The sequence below is a fragment of the Stigmatopora nigra genome, chromosome 14 (assembly GCF_051989575.1).
Source record: "Stigmatopora nigra isolate UIUO_SnigA chromosome 14, RoL_Snig_1.1, whole genome shotgun sequence".
Classification (NCBI taxonomy): Eukaryota; Metazoa; Chordata; class Actinopteri; order Syngnathiformes; family Syngnathidae; genus Stigmatopora; species Stigmatopora nigra.
In genome coordinates, this window is record NC_135521.1 from 6,271,294 (window position 1) to 6,283,334 (window position 12,041).

At 39.7% G+C, this 12,041-nt stretch overlaps 1 protein-coding gene across 1 annotated transcript in view; it reads left to right on the forward strand.

Moving 5' to 3' along the window:
* The window catches only part of LOC144207425 (uncharacterized), a 186,604-nt gene that overhangs the window by 130,983 nt on the left and 43,580 nt on the right, over positions 1 to 12,041 (forward strand). The window lies entirely within an intron of this gene.

Genomic DNA, 12,041 nt, shown 5'->3' on the forward strand with positions numbered 1-12,041 from the left:
TTGTTTAACATTGCGGATAAGGGAGGAGGGCTGGCTTGGGGGCAAAGCAAAATGGAAATTCACCCTTCATTTTTATCTCTAACCCACATTTTTTTTATTGTAGACATGATTTTTATTGGACAAATTAGGTGAGCCTGCATATGTCTATCCGTGAAGAGAATTTGGTGGGAAAAGAAATGCAAAATATGAACATAATGCTGTATTTAATTTAACGTTCTTATTTGCATTATGCACCACTGCACGGTGGAGTCACAAATGCACGTTAAATCAATATGATTATCTCTATGACTGTCTAAATTGCAGGGATGATAGTACTCACATTGCTAATATATTAGACCCCATTCTGTTGTAAATATAATTCGTAAAATTGCTCTCTTCCACAAAGCTAATGTATTGATGATTTTAACTTGTTTTTTTTTTTGGTTTAGTTTTTTTTTTACTTGTGAAGGGAAAACATACCAATTTTCTGCATGTTTTTGTTTTTTTAATCATTGAATCATTGATGTTTTAATTTTTACAATGACAAAGTTATCTCTTCATAGCATCTCGTGGCCATGAGAGCATTAGCTTTCCACCCAATAGGAAAGTGCAGCGATAGGACCCAGAAATGTTGCATTTGGAAAAACCTCTTTTATCACGAGATTGCTCAAAATTGTGAGATGCGTTAGTTTAGATATACCAAATCCAAATTCAGTGCAAGACTCAAATGCATTCGATAGCAACAATCTCGTCTCCAGTCTGACTTTGAGGAGGTTAATGGCGAGATCCACTTCAGGCCACACACACACACACGCAAACATTCAATGCAGAGGCAGAGAATCTTCAAAGTCACAAGGGTGACACCTAGTGTCCAACCTGGCATGCATTGCTACTTCACCCGATGCAGAAAAAGAGAGAGAGGGGAAAAAAAAAACAGCCTTCCCCAACCAGGAGAACAACAATGGCACAATCAATTTGCCCTTTATACTGAAATAGCATTGGACAGTTGGGTCACAATTCAGGTGCGATCCAAACGGTGATCTAAGACTGAGTCACAGCCAATGATTGTTCTGCAATGGCTGCAGCAAAACGCTTTCAAATTTTCTATTAAATAAAAAGCAGTGAATGCTATCATTAACCTCAGCCCCCACGTGGCCCTTTTAAAGGCAGTTTTAAACTGGACTTAAAAGTAGATTACATGGCCTGTGAATGGTATCTAAAGAAAGAAACATGACTGTGCTGCATACACACCGTTGAAATTCTGCTGCCAAAAATGCAGACGTATATCTAGTCGTTTTTTTCCTTTGTTACACAACCTTAGAAAACAACCAGGTATCAAAAGTAATTTGTTTGCTTCTCCATTACACTTTTGGTGATGTGTCGTATTCACAAAAGAGCGGGTGATGCTCATGAATTCTTAACGTCAGCAAGTTAAACAACTCAAGGCGGTGGCAAGGGACGCTCTTTATTTACATCTATTTTGGGATAGGCAGTGGGGTTTGACTGTAGAAGTCGGTGACACGGTTAACATGACCGTACTCAAGCAATTGCTTGAAGCTAATTCATTTGTGAATTCAGACGACAAAAATGATGGATTTCCAATTACAGTAGTTTTTTCCATTCTTTAGTTATGTGACACTAACCTGTTAGGTCATCCATCCTCTTATCTTTTCCATTGTCCTCAGTAAATTCATATGTAACCTAGAGTCTCTCGTAGATGACTTGTTGGGGTCTGGTTTGAGACCAATATAATTATTAATAGTGGAAAACAACTGCAAAGCCGGAATGCGTGATAAGTGAAGACGCGATAATTGAGGGATTACTGTATTCATATTTTGGGAAAGTATTTTTTTTTAAGTACAAACATGAGAACATCCAAAGACTACAAACAGAATAGTCACCTGTTAATATAAGATATTCAGTTACTATAGCTGTACTAAATAACACCACTACAAAAAAAGTTGTGCCTTATAGTCAGGAAAATATGGCATATATATATTCCTGAACTGTTTTGCATGAACTTTCTTTCGGGGGGGGGGGGGGGGGATGCAGGTGCATTCTAACAAATTTATTGGAGAGTGTCTTCGGGGCCAAGCTGTGGTCTGCAAGTTTCTACCCAATTTGAGCTGCTCCGATTCGTAAGGTGGATCAAAAATGTTGAAGAAACATTCACCCCCACTGTGGAGTGCAATCTGGAAAGAAGGGGGGGCAGTTTGGGGGTTAGATTTAGCCTTCAGCGGGAGACTCAAACATAAACTAGTGCAATAATTTAGCCACAATGCGTTTTCCCTCCTGACAGAATGAGGGGTGGCATATTTCATTTATGAGCTGCAATCTAGCTCTGTATACTTCCTCCTGTTGATGTGCCTTTTGTGGCCTCTATTGATTGGAGCACATTGGAGGTCTTGAAATGTTATGCGGTGAGAGAGTGGTGTCACGCAGAGTCCAACGCTGCATTTGATTTCTAGTCGCCATCACTTCTCATCTTCTGAATCATATCTATAATTTGTTAATAAGTGATCATTTCTATTCCAAGCACAGTGGCCAATGGTTTGCACATCTGACTCAGTTATTTTGTGTGTGTGGAGGTTGCATATCTAGATGTTGCGGTCTTGGTTTTTTATTCATCTTTTTCTTAACTTTTTATCACAGCCATCCATTGTAATTGCAGAATTAAAACAGGCTGAATATGGACTTTTAACCCCAAATTTTCCAATTGTATCTCGTATTTCCAAGATACACATTTCTTTACTTGCTAATCAAATATCAGGACCGTTTAGTACATAAATAATATAAGGATTCAAAGGCTCTGCTGTACATTATTTATACAATGATTTGCAGTGGGGAACATTTGAGATAAATCTCCAATTTTAGCCTCACAATCACATTGAATAATATTTCCACCATTGCTAAACAGTCAGGGAATGGATCCCACAGCAATTAGTGATGAATCTAAATCCACATTATTGTCCACATGTAGACTGGGAATGAGTAAAACATTGACTGACATAACAGGAAGTGAATAATTAATGGCCTTTTCCTGACACACATATTCCGCATGGTGCTGTATTCACTTCAAGGTTTGTTCTTTAACTTGAAGACGACAGGCAGCGCCAGGCTATTGAAGTCCATGGGAATTTCACAAGTTTGCAAGGGGTTTGAAGCTATTTGAAGCACTTGTGTCAGAAAGCTTGAACCGTTGCAGCTGAAAGTACACACAGAATTTTATCTCGTATCGCATATTTCTTTTCGGCTCTCCTGCTGCGGAATGGCACATACGATGGTGTTCTTGTCCCAGAAGCTTACTCCGAATGGAATAGCTGAGCGTGTGTGACAGATGCTGACATTATCACACCTGTGGCCTGCCTGGCGGTCCAACCTGACACCCGTGCAAGAGGTGTCACGTGTGGGTATAACACAGCTCTCATACAAAGGTATCTGAGAGAGGGTCCAAGTTAAACACCCATTGTCCTTACATAGTCATTCCCGTTGTGCTTTTTGTTTTCAAATGTTTCACTTGGTAGTTTAAATTGTGGATTTTGTCCTTGTAAGAATGAAACTGGATTGACCTGTCATGGCATTGGACAGTTGTTAATGTTGAAGGTCTGTTTTATCAGTTTAGATCAGAAATCATTTTTTGTCATTGTAACTTTCAGTAGTCCCTCGTTAAGTTAGTAAGTGAACTGCATTGCATCCTTCCTGATTGGTATCCAACCAAACGGATCACATCTCTTGACGAACATCTATTCATATTCAAGGCCAATTTTGAATCATCAGTGAACACTAAAGGCATGTTTTAGAGGCATGTGTGAGAGGGAGAATAGAATGGTTCTTACCAAAAGCAGTGTTAGTTGGATTAATCACGGCCCTTTAATAAAAATGCATGATTATTTCAAAATGAATCATTCCCTTTGGGAAAATGACACACCGGAACTAAGAGAGTTCAAAACAAAGGTCCAACTGGAGTGTTCGTTTATAGATTGTGAGAACAATTATCTTCTTTTCCATTGAACATCATTGCTGATTGCTTGTGATTGGCACCACAGAATGCCTGAATATGTAGTGCAGTGTCATTTTTGGGACGTTGTTTCCATCTCTGCCCCCTCATACTCCTCTACACTGACCACTTTGGAGTATTTGTATATGTATTTTATACAGTGTTTTACTATTCAAGACCATTGAGTGTGCCCGCATACTTTTTTGTTTTGCTTTCTTCATCAGAACGAAGCCAGCGAATGGAGACATCGTATTCTGGCTCTGTCCTTATATCTGTCTGAGTGGGCACAGCCACCCCTGCAGGCACCCATATGCTTGCTGTGTGATAAATGCAGCAGCATAGGGATGGGGTCTTGAATAGTAGTATAGCTTTTCAGAAGGGCCTTCTGCATACGATGTTGTTGCTCTCTGATGGACTCATTTAAGTTGTTGCGCTTCATCACCTTCTAACAACGAACTCAGCAACATCCCGTTCTAAATGTTTGAACTATCAGGTTGTCAGCACCTAATCTTCATTTTTACGCTCACGTCTACAACAAATCTGCAGGCTGTTTTGTCAGATTGCGTTGGGGGCGAGATAAGAGGTGAGAAGCTTTCTGGTGCCTATTTGTCTACTGTAAGCAACGGCAATCTTTGAGTGTGCGTGCATGTCAGCAGCATGTGTCGGAAGGCAATTCTCCTCCTTGTGAAGATGTGAATCCAAAATAACAGGCATTCAAGCAGAAAAGCAGGGAGGGGAGAGTTTGAGAGGGAGTGAAAAAAAAAATCTCATGCTATGTTATCCCAGCAAAAACCTGACAACCCACCCCCGAGACTGATCTGGCTTAGCATTCGGTGCGGTAAGGGGCTTGTTTGTGCCTCTATGATTGCAGCGGGCTGGATAAGTTGGCGTCATAATAGTCCAAGCACAGAACAGACCCAAAGGGAGCCCGGTTGCCTTGGGATGCCACTGCTGTCCTTCTGTCTGGACACACCAAAGGCAGCCATGCATCTCCTGGCTGGTCACCTCCAATCTTTCCTCCCCTGCAGGATGTGGCTTATTAATTGCGCTTAGGCCGCCCGCACAGACATTGTGAATTCTGCTCGAGTATCCCGGAATGCAATTAGACCTCAGCCATTAGATCGAACGACACGCGTCTACCGCCTCATGGCTGGTCTGGAATTATAGTCACGGGAGGGAGAAAAAAAAAAAAGAAGAAATCTGCATGGAAATTAGTTCTTTTCTAAGCCATTGGCATTGGACGTGGTGTGAGGCACTATGTGGAGGTGGAAGCGCTGTTTCCTGGTGTTTGTAGTAAAAATGTTGAATGGTGCTTGATTTTTATGGGGAGCTTGTGCCACACATGCAGCATGCTAGCATGCATAGAGAATGTTCTATTTTTTTTTCGTTTGCTCGGAATTTGGTTTGCCTTTTATAAGGTCACTTAAATACTTGCTATGTTTTTTTGGGATTACTTTAGAACTTTAGAAGGACCTTCCGTTTTATATTGGAATATAGGGTATTATTGATTTTACATTCAGAAGAAATTCAGATAGCCCTTATCTGAGTTTAGCCATTTTATCTCATATTTACACAGCGACTAAACACTTCCAACCGGCGTGCTCTGTGTGGACAGGTGAAGTTTGGTTGAATCCGTGTAGCTTTACAGCCCAATCAGTGTGGCGCAGACCTTTCCCTTTCCTGAATTCATGAAAGCCCGAAGCTGCCGATGACTGAAGGGCAGCGTTCTCCTTCCTTTTGCCTTTTAAACTTCATTATCTATCAGCTTCAAACTTCAGGCTACTGCCGCTGACTCATTCCTTTCCTGATGCATGTGAGAATACATGCATGTGCCTAGCCATCATCCAGGCTTTGAAGCTAAATATACCGACATATTTAATATGATAATCCTTTTACCTGTTGGCTTCATTATCTCCTGTTGCTTAGCATTCAGTGTGATGGTCGTCCTGGTTTTCTTTTTTTTTTGGAGCCAAAGGCGGCTTGGGCCTCAGGCACTGGGGATTCCTTTGCCCTGTGTGTCAGCTCCTGTTTACCCGGGCCTGGGGAAGGAGGGTGGATCACAGCATTTCATAATCCGCTGGCCATTCAGCAGAGTGAGGGCGGAAAAATAATTCTCTTTGTGTCAACAGTTATTTCGTTCACGGCCGCTGTAGTACAGCGAGCGAGGAAGAGCGATGACCGTACTGGGGAAATACAGCTTCTTGATTGGCTTTCTGTGCTTCTCCTTTATATTGAATCTTGATACTGAATCTACAATACAAAATGTGCAATGAGTTTCATGTCTGACTTCCTCCAAAAAAAAAAAAAAAACTAATCCTAGCACCATCTCTTGAAACTTAACGTTCCGTAACATCTCATGTCTACAATTCGTGTTTTTAGGTTCGAGTATTACATATGACCCTTGTGAGGATAAGCTGTTCAATGAATGAATTTTTTTATATACATTTGAGCATTTTCCAAAAAATTCCTAACATTGCATATTCTTATTAACCTTTTGTATGGTTAACCATATATTTCTACCTATATTCATCTTTCTTTCCTGGAAAATTCCAGCTCCAACATAATACACATTTTTATACCATATTCCAAGTAATCCACAAGACGACACATGCGTTTTTTTTTTTAGCAATTCCCTGTCCAGCATCAACAAGTGCCCATCAATGTGTATTTACAGCGATGTGAATATTGCATGCTGAGTCCACCTGTGCCTCGTCCCTCAGTAATCATCAGCGTGGAATACTGTTGACAGGCGCCTCATTACGGCTCATTGCCTTCAACAGGGAAAACATTCAACGTACACTTTGCTCACCCTGACTAATATCTGCAGGGCACACGTTGCAAAGGCAGGATCGTGCTCAGGTGGATAAAGAACGACTTTGCCAGTCGTAACCCTTGTGGATTAACCGCTGCCTTTTCTTCACTGATAAGGATTCCAACTGCACTTCCTGAAAAGTCTATTGTTGGGCAATGAAACTAAATAGCTGACACTGTGCCCTATTTTGGCAGTGTTCAGTTTGTCAGTTTGCTTCAATAGAAATGTTTTTTGTTTGTTTTGTTTTGTTAAAAGTCCCATAAGGTGTAGGTGTGAAATAACCTATAGCCCAGTCATGGGCAAACTACGGCCCGCGGGCTACATCGGGCCCACTAGACCTTTTAATCTGGCCCGCCGATGTTGTCCAAATAGTTTTTTTCCCCAATATGGAACCGTCACGCGGACGCCAGTGGCTTTAGCTCTGTCAACTCTTATTTGTTTTTTTGTGTTTTACACCCCCTTTCTCTTTTTTTAAATTACATTTTAATATTTCTTAATACATTCCTTTCTACTTGACTTTGTACTTTATACGTTTTACTTTAATAATGAGGGATGAGTATGTTACTACTTTAGTCCTTTTTTTCTGTTTATGTTTCAAATTTACTGTTAACGGATGCACTTTTTTATATGTATCGTATCTTGAGCTGACCCGACCCATCTTTCAAATATTTAAAGTCAATGTAGCCCCCGAATTGAAAAGTTTGCTCACCCCTGCTATAGATGATAACCAATCCTATTGAAGACATAGCCTTAGCAGGGATGTATGTGATTTGTGTGTGCTTGTCGCAGTCACTAGGCATCATATCTACCCCAGAAGTTCCTTGAAGAGAGAGGACAGGGATTCCCACCCAATTGTGTTGGGCTATTTATGTCTGTGTTTTTGTGTGTGCACACGTGACATCACACATCGGGGCGAACGTAATCATTGCGAGCTGCTCTGCATTTCCCCAGACAGAGCAAACGCCCGCCTTGCGCCGCCATCGGCCTAACAGGCCTGGATGTTAGATGAGGTTGTAATGAGATCAAGTTGAGCCTGAGCAACTAATCTGATATTTCACCTCAGCGAGAGATGAGAAAGATATAAAAATGTATCAGGAGTGGGCACTAAGAGGATTAAAGTATGCAAACGGATGTGCGGTATTTTTTAATCCACTCGTGCTTAACCCTATCAAACTGTCCCAAAAAATGCCACAGAGACAACAATAAATATGTAGGGCTAATGCTTTGATGTAGAATTTGCACATAAATGCAATTATGCTTTTCTAGGGGAGGGAAATGGTGGAAAGGGAGTTTAGAATGACATTCTTATTATTTTACAAATAAGGTGTATAATTAGGTCATCAATGAATCAGACATTTTATTTAGGACGAGAGCGGGGAATGCAAATGCTTGGCACAAAAGCAAAAGTTAAGATTAAACCCCTATGGTAAACTACTAGGACAACTTATTGGATTATAAAATCATAAACATTAACAAAACCACCTACCGGCAAAAAAAAAAATGTTAATGTTACTGCCTTCCTTGCATGGCTAGTGAAGCAAATGCACAGTAAGACACCAAGGTGACACGACGCAGGAGTCAATTTTTCACAAAGTAGGTAGTAATTAATAAGGATGTCAAATTCCGATCGCATCCGTGCCTTCATTTTTCTTCTTAATTGGGAGATCATTTGGAATTTGGATTGCTAGCAGATCACATATAATGATGATTGACATCTGTGATTCCTTTGCCTGTCTCCACTTAACATTTTATTAATGGTGCTGCCCTTCTGTAAGGTTACTGACGTCTTCTACACATGAGCTCTGATGCCAAGAAAAAAGGTTAAGATACAACACATGGCCCCCATTGTTAGGCTGGTGGGGAAGCATCCCTTGTGTGTGGGTGTGTATGTGTATATATATATATTTATATTTTGAAATCTCTATATTTTCTGTCATATGCGCGTGAGTACATAGGGCTGAGGTCACTGATCGATGTTTTATGTTAACTTCCACAAAATCTCAGTATTTCGTTTTTTGGCTCCAAATAAGATTGTTATTGATCTCAAACAACATTTGAGCTAAAAAAGAAATCCTAGGCAGATGAGGTTAAAAAGCCAAACACTATAGGCATCTGACACAACACCCAGTCACTCTCTCCTGCTCCTTTTTTTTTGTTTTTTCTACTAACCTTTGTAAAAGTTTTGCCATTTTGTTTTACTTCGAAACAAGAGCAGTATTGATTTTTGACTTGCTGTTTTTCTAAGGTAGCTCAGGTCATTTCTTTTAGTATTCTTTAGATTTTTTTTGTGTGTCTGTGTAGTGATGTGATTAATACAATAATCAGCTATTGCCTTATTCCTGCATGTGATATCATATTATTATTGAATACCTACAATCAAATAATGCATGTCGTGAATGGGTCGCATTACAGATGATGTGATTTGGAAACTCCAACAGCTGCAGAAATACTGTAGCAGCCGAGCTCACCGTTGACTTACTATGATTGGCTGCTCTGCGAAATGGAAATGGACTTTTATTATCAAATTAGTCTTGGCGAATTAAAGTACTGTTGTTCGTCCTGTCCTCTCATCTGTAATTGCGTTCCCTAGCGGCAACCACCTTGTAGATTTTAACTGGCAATTTCACTTTCACAGTCAATCAGGGATGTGTGCCGGTCTAAGAAAATACATCATCTCAAATATCTTTTAACTTGGAATACTGTGAAAATGTTAAAATAGACTGCTTGGCTACTTGCTATCCTTCTCACACCCGAATCACACATACAGTGCAAACTTCTTTGGGGTAACACACCAGATTTTTGCATAAATTGATTATGTGAATGGAGCTTGTGCCCTTGTGGGCATCATAGAGATAGTTTGCACCTTCGCAGATGGCCAGTTCCTCCCCAGCGAGCTGCCATCCCTCACAATTATGTCTGCCAAGTTTGCTGCCTTATATGCTCAACGTACAAATGGAAGATTCTATGTAGACGGAAGGCGTGACATCTTGTTGCATGCCGAATAGCCTGCTTTGCCCTCATGCAACGTGTAATTAAGATCGGTGTGGGTGACACGTTTAAATTACGGTTCCCTAGAAAATACTTGGAGTGAAACCTTCAATAGAATCTTTAAATTTCCATGCATGATGTTGCTTATGTAAATAGTTTCATTTGTCATGTGCATGGCAGGGTAAAGAATCTTGTTTAATGGAATGAAAGGATAACAGGTTTCTGATTTCCTAACTGTAATAGTAGGGAAAAAAAGACTATGTTTGGCAGAAGTAGGTGACATAATTGTTCTCAGACATTTTGGCAAAATTTCAGCCAATCAAAAAAAAATAAATAAATAAGTCAGTTTACAATCATTCCAGCTTTAAACAATTGAAGTCATAACATAAATACTAACCCTGAATTAATGAGATAATCATGCCTAGGTTAAATGTATCTAAATCTATTATGCAACAATACATGACTATGCATGAGTGTAAATGTGATTGTGATGTACATACAGGTCAGTGATATAAATATAGCAATCTACAAATGTAAATTATGCATATATATATGCACTAGTTAAATATGAAATGATACATTTATTGCACATTATATGATGCAGTGGACCAAAGTATTATTTCAAGTCATCATCCTATTGGTTATAAAGATATGGTGTATAAGGGAATTGAACGACTAAAATATTATGGGCCACTTAATACATTATACTATACTAGCCAATTGCACTTTAATATGATAATTGACTTTAAAAATTTTGAACAAAGCCACACTCTTGCCTAATATCTGACAACATCATCTGTTCAAGCCTCAATCCGGTGGACCTTAACTGATTTCATTTTAGAACCTCATGTTCATTGGTACTGCTGGGCCTCCTCTCTGTCGTGTTGCGTCCAAAATTCAAGCTCTCAGCAAAATATCAGACAACATGCAATGAGTAGTACGAGCCCCCAGAGGGGTTTTGGTGAATTTGCACCACAGGCACTTTCATGACGGGGCGGTTGAGCTGCAGGGCCTAGACAATGCTTCATTTAAGTATGATAACAAACCGGTGGCGATGTATCCAGGGCCTTTTTCTATTGACTTAACAAAAACACTAACCGTTAAAGCTAAAAATTCTTTGCCGTCGCTGCGGGCCCCCCAAAAAAAAATCAGGTGCTGTACGTTAAATGCGTCAGTTTCCATGACAACAGGTTTCTGACATTTATACTTGTATTTTATTAGCAAGGGAAATCAGGAATGTTCCAGTCGACAGATTTCTTTGTGTTGTACTCATTGGCAAATGGAACTGCCAGATTATATGGATGGAAGTTTTGTAAAATTATCAGAGAGACCTACTTCTATTTTTTTTTTTGGTGCTGAATTTGTTTAGCTTTTGATAAGAACTGTATACATGGACAGAGGGAATTTCCTGGCCTAAGATCTGGCAATTCGTAAACATCCTCATCTATGGAGAGAAGTGTGGTAGTTGTTCCAATTTCTTTAGTGTTATGTGTGTCCTCATTAGGGTTATGGCGGAAGTCAAACCTATCCCAGTTCTCTTTGGCCACAGGTCGAATTCACCCTAGACTAATTGCCAGTTAAGTGCTGTTGTGCTAAATGCTTTTTTAATTGCTCTCTGTCTCAGAAACTGATTTTATTTTTAGCTTTAATAATATTTGCCCTGGCCCTGAGTTACTAACATGTTTTATTTTTCTTCTGACATAAGCAGAGAACAAGGAAAAAATTGTGTGGGAAGGTAGCTATTTTGGTTGAAGCCATTTTCACATTTGGAAAATGTATTTCTAGGAAAACAGCCGCCTTAAATTACATCTGAGGTCAGTCTGTGCATTAGACAGCAACTGTGAAACACTATGGAAACCACAATTATGCTGTGTTTAGTGAGATTTTTGCATATAATTTGGGAATAATTGATTGTAAAAAAAGGGAATCATTAGCCAACAATGTTCAATGTATAGTTTGTCCTCACTTTAACTTTTAACCCAAATATTTTCAGACAATTCCGCCCTCAGGTAGGCATAACGCGGGCGGGAATGATAAAAGAGGAAGATACATAGACCTCTACATGCAAGCCCAACAAATTCTGTTACTACTCTGAATCCCTTATTAATATTCTCACAATCCCTACAGGGATCTAGTCAAAAAAAAAGTATAAAAATGCTTGAAGCTAATTCTCCTTTCTCGTACTCAGTTTGATATTCTCACCACTTTTTCCCACTGAAAGATCGCATGTTCTGGACAAAAAATGGTACCGCACGTACATTTCTT